Here is a 5,777-nt window from a genome sequence, read left to right on the forward strand (position 1 = left end):
AAGATGAAGAAAGATGAAGTTTCGAAGAGAAAGGGTGTGCCAATTGTGTAACTCAAGGTCATTTCGAAGGACTTCATTGAAACATTTTTTTGTGGAACCTTTTGGCCACGTTTTTAAAGCGTGCCAAAAGACTTGTAGGAAACAGTTACGTTTTTAAAATGACACAATAATGAAACTTTGTCACCACACTTTAAACGTGTGTTTGTTTCTCTCTAAAAGCGTAGCAAAAAAATGTGGTCAAATCTCTAATCAATTGCCACCCTCTAAAAGCATGGTCATTGACCCTTTTCGCCATGCTTTTGAAGCGTAGCAAAAAAAATGTGGCCAAATCTCTCCTCAATCGTCACCCTCATAAAAGCGTGGCCATAGGCCTTTTTTCTTGTAGTGTAACTCCAGATTAACCCAAAATTGACTCAGAAATATAAATCAGAAATCAGAATCACATCAACCTAACTTAGAAATATAAATTAAAAATCAGAATCAGAAATTTAAAATTCAGAATCACATCAACCTAACTCAGAAATATACACTATAATTAAATTAGAAATTAGAATCAGAATCTCATTAACCTAACTCCAGATTAACCCAAAATTAACTCAGAAATATAAATCAGAATCTGAAATCAAAATCACATCAACCTAACTCAGAAATGTAAATTCGAAATCAGAATTAAAAATTCAGAAATCAGAATCACATCAACCTAACTCAGAAATATAAATTAGAAATCAGATTCAGAAATTCAGAAATCAGAATCACATCAACCTAACTCACAAAGCTGACTTACCTGACGGAGAAGAAGGGCAGACCAGCGAAGACTGGCGATTTGGCGGACAAACGGCGAAGATGCGACGAGGAGAAGAAGACAAGGTGAGCGTGACGGTGAGCTCGAGAGGTGCACTGAGCGACTGAGCCACTCGAGGGGTGGAAGGTGGTGCTGAAGGACCGAGGGGGTGGGAGGTGGGAGGTGGCGGTCGGCGGTGTTCAGGAAGGGAGAGACTGAGGGTTTGACGAGGAAAGGAGAGGAGAGGAGAGGAGAAGAGACTCTCTAAAACAGTTAAGCACTGAAGTTTTGAATTTTTGACAGCTAGGGTTCTTCTTTATTCTTCAATATCTCATATATATATATATATATATATATATATATATATATATATATATATATATATATATATATATATATATATTGGAGGTATTTTAGTCTTTTCATATAAATGGGGATTAAATGGGTCTCCACGGGGCGGGGACCTTTACCCTCGTCTCCGCCCCATTTATTATACGGGACCCCGTTCTCTGTCCCTGCGGGTAGAAATCAGCCCCTATACCTGTCTTCCAGCGGGTAAATCTCTGCGGGTACCCGCCCCACCAAAAATTTTTGCTATGCCTACATTAAGAAAGATAATTATTAGTTCTAAGCTGTAACCTATACAAAATATATAACTATTTATATACTTCTAAATTTTTTTATATAAATAATTTTATAATAAATTTATTTGAGATTTTATCATTTGAAAAAATTAGAGTTCGATCATTATTATTGACTTTTTAAAAAAGAATCATTTTAACATAGAATAAAATAAAAAAGAAGAATAAAAAACTTACACAAATTCATGCAAATCGAATAACAAAATATTTTTTTATGTGAAAGAACGTCTAACATATATAATTATTTATACATTTTTTATTTATTAGTTTAAATTTTTATGATAAATGGACATATGAATTTCTTGATTTTACGTTGCTTATTGTCTTGTTTGCAATTATATGGAATATAGGTTTTTGTATAGTTATTATACAATTCAAAGAAAGTAAACCGAGATAACTGTAATTTTACTAGAAATATATAAATGTATAAAGTGTATATATCATTGTCACAAGGTTGTCCCTGCATGTCTGTTGGTAGGAATTTGGCAACAAAATCCAATCTTTGTGATAAGATTTGCCACTCACATACATACATATGCTTGGAAATTTGATATTATTTGCCATTATTAGGTTGCGCTGATCAAAGAAAGGGCTAATAATGAATTATTAAAGCCAAAAGTTGCCTCTGATTCGAGAGATAATGTTTAAATTAGTCACTAAATTACCAAAGGAGAGGTTTAGAAAGTCATGGTTTGGTAGTTGAGATTTTGGACAATATATTATATATATTCTCTCTATCTTGTGAAACGGGCAGGTTGTGGCATTGAACTTAAATTGGAATTTTCAAACATCTTTATTTAATTTGTCAACTCTCATGAAACTGTTGGATGCGAACTCACTTGATGCCAATATTTATATAATCATTTTAGTAGTTTTGTCATCATAATATATTTATATATTCGCCAAGAACTAGGTTCATGTCACAATTTTAACCTCCTTGTTAAGTGTAACAATTATGTATTAGCTAGGTTGCTATGTATATATGAGAATGAGTTCATGATTTGTGTTAATTAGGGGTACTACTTATTAATTAGTTATTACGCTTACATATATGTGTGTTTAATTGTTAGCTCCTATATATAATTTTATTAACTTTTTATTTAGGTCCTTATATTTTTAAAATTTGTAATTGAATTAAGATGAAAATTTATAACTAGATCTTTATATGGATGTTATTTTTCAGAAAAAAAGATATTAATATTAAAATATTTTAATTTTAAATTATTTCATAATTAATCTTACATACATCAAATACAAAATCAAATATTTTAAAAGAAAATTGTATAAGAGTTAGAAAAACCCTAACTGAAGGGTTTTTTTCTAATATAGAGGCTCTATCAGTGGTGGAACCAAGGAGACCTAAGGTGGCCATGCTCTTCCCTCCCCCTCTCTATTTTTTTTTTTAAATTTATTTTTTATATAATATATGTGCATCATTGATTAATTATATGTTAATATATTAATCATAAAAAAATTATAGGTAAATAATTCAATATGTATAATATGTAGTGCAATATAACAATATTAAGTAGTGTTTAAAAAATTAAATAAAATAAAATAGTATAAGTGTATTATCTATGAATATGTAACAAACTTATAATAAATATAAGTTAAAAATAATTAACTAGTCTATATAAAGATTAAAATGATCCAAACATAATAAAAATGTAATTTTTTTAATAAATTTCATTCTTTCATATTTTTATAGGTTTCCATGAAGAAAGATTTAAAATTTTCTATCTTTCTTTGATAATATCATAATAGCAATAACTGAATGAACTTATTTAGTTATGAAGAATATTTAAATAAAGTTTTGATAGTAGATAAAATTAAAGATGCTTTTTGGTAGATTATTATATGATCATATATATTAAAAAGAAGATTGCTTCTTCATAAAGCATGGCAAACAAATTTAAATGTAATAAAATCTTAAAATATGTTGTTTAATATTGACTTTTATATAATGTAATAATTAATTTGACATATATATTATAAATTATATTTTATTATTTTTTGTTATATTATATTTTAATTTATTTAATTTGATCATGTTCTTATAAAATTTCTAATTCTACCACGGGCTCAACTACAATTTTTTAAACAATTAAGACCTAATTAAAAAATTAATAAAATTATAAAATTAACAAATTAATTAAACCTATATATATCTTGTTGGTTTATATTCCATCTAATATTAGACGGATATATATAAATATATTCTAAATAATATTTATATTTGAATTTTATTACTAACAGATAAAACTTGGTCAATGTAAAATGTCTTATACTTGTATTTAATATTGCACAAAATTATAAAATATATATATTTACATTAAACAAAATTGATCCATAACAATCAGTAGTTGAGCATTTGGATGAGTTTTGAGACACCTATCCTAACCTTAGCTTCAAGATAAAGTAAGGTTCTTATATACAAAACCTATTTCGAATAACATAAATATTTGGTATTTAAAGAAAATTAATTAAAAATAATTAATAAATATTAAATAAAATAATTTTTTATTATTTTTTTCTTTTATTTTTCTAACATTATCGAATAGATTAAATTTCGAATATTTGTACATTATAATTTTATAATAGGTTAAGAATCAGAATAAATTCTTTTAATTTTTTTAATAATTAAAAGAATAAAATATAATTTTTTATTATTAATTTTATAAGTAAAATAAAAAAAATATAAAAAATATTAAAAATTAAAAATTATAATTTATTCTCTCAACTTTTTTTAATAATTAAAAAGATATATACTCAATTAAGACTACAAATAATTGCATCCAAGGATATTATTATGCCCTTTCAAACATTATTATCTCTTAATTCATAAGTAGTGTAGGCTTCCACACTGCTCAAAAAATGGGAAAGCTCTGTTTTAAAGTTGGCTTTCTCAACACTCCTCTTATTATTTATTAATACTATCCATCAATCTGATTAAATTATTATAATTATATTATATTTATATTAACCTCTACAGACATGCTCCTACTTTTTCATAATCCTCGGTAGGGGTGCACATGGGCCGGGTGAAGCCGGGTTTGATGTGACTCAGACCCGGCCCGAAATATACACCGGGTCTATTTATTAGACCCGAACCCGGCCCTAGACCCGATGAAACCAATACACTTTCGGGCCACAATTATACCGGGTAAAAACCGGGTGAAACCGGGTGAAAATCGGGCCGCTAACATTACATTACGTTGATACCTTCTTGTAAGCTAGCATGTAAAAATATCCAAATTTTCAAGACTCCAACCATTATTTAACATGGTAAAATTCACTTAGAAAAATATAACAAGAACCAACCATTCTTCAAAATTAAAGCATAACCACAATCAATACTAAAGTATAACCACAATCAATACTAATATTGTCTAATAATACCAAATATTTAAATCAATACAAATAATACAATATTATGCATTAGTCTAAAGTCTTATGCATTCTAAACATAAAACATTAACTTATAGTTTTATAATGACTAATAACACAAAATATTAAGATTTACAATACTTAAATTCCACATAAGAATAGTCATGATCCATCACTAATAACACAAAATATTAATTGTGTATGATGACCGGGTCACCGGGCCGACTTCGGGTGACCCGAGCTATGGCCCGGACCCGACCCGAAATAATGACCGGGTCTATTTTTGAGACCCTTACCCGGCCCTAAACCCGATGAAATCACACCAAATTAGCCCCAAAAGTGTTCGGGACCGGGTCGAGCCTTCGGACCGGGCCGGGTCTGTGCACCCCTAATCCTCGGACACTATATATATATATATATATATATATATATATATATATAAGGGATATTTGTTTTTCCTTTTAATTAGTTATTTTTATTTGATTAAAACAAAAATAGTTAGTAGGTGGTATGGTATCCAAACACATAGATACCAACACATTAGAATATAATTCCATGTCTAATTGTCTGTTGTATACGTTCCATATATACAAAATTCAATTTTCGGTAGTTCTGCTGTTTCAAAAACTTTCAGTTAGTATGAAGAAATTATAAAAAAAAAAAATTGTGGGTTTTAATATTTTTAAAAGTTACAATTTTTAAAATTAATTAAATTATTAATTAATAACTTAAGTTTTTAAAATGTTGCCAACAACTTTTCAGTCATTGTAAGCATATTATTTCTATTAAAAAAATACAGAAAATTAATTTTTAATTAATCAATATTAACTAATTTTAGACTTTAGTATTTATAATTTACGGTGTAGAACTAAAAGTTTATGATTAAATGTCTAAAATTTAAGATAAATAAAATAATTTTAAAATACTTTATTAATATTGACTGAAAAAAATTAATTTTCTAGCATTAA

The sequence above is a fragment of the Arachis hypogaea genome, chromosome 16 (genome assembly GCF_003086295.3).
Source record: "Arachis hypogaea cultivar Tifrunner chromosome 16, arahy.Tifrunner.gnm2.J5K5, whole genome shotgun sequence".
Lineage (NCBI taxonomy): Eukaryota > Viridiplantae > Streptophyta > Magnoliopsida > Fabales > Fabaceae > Arachis > Arachis hypogaea.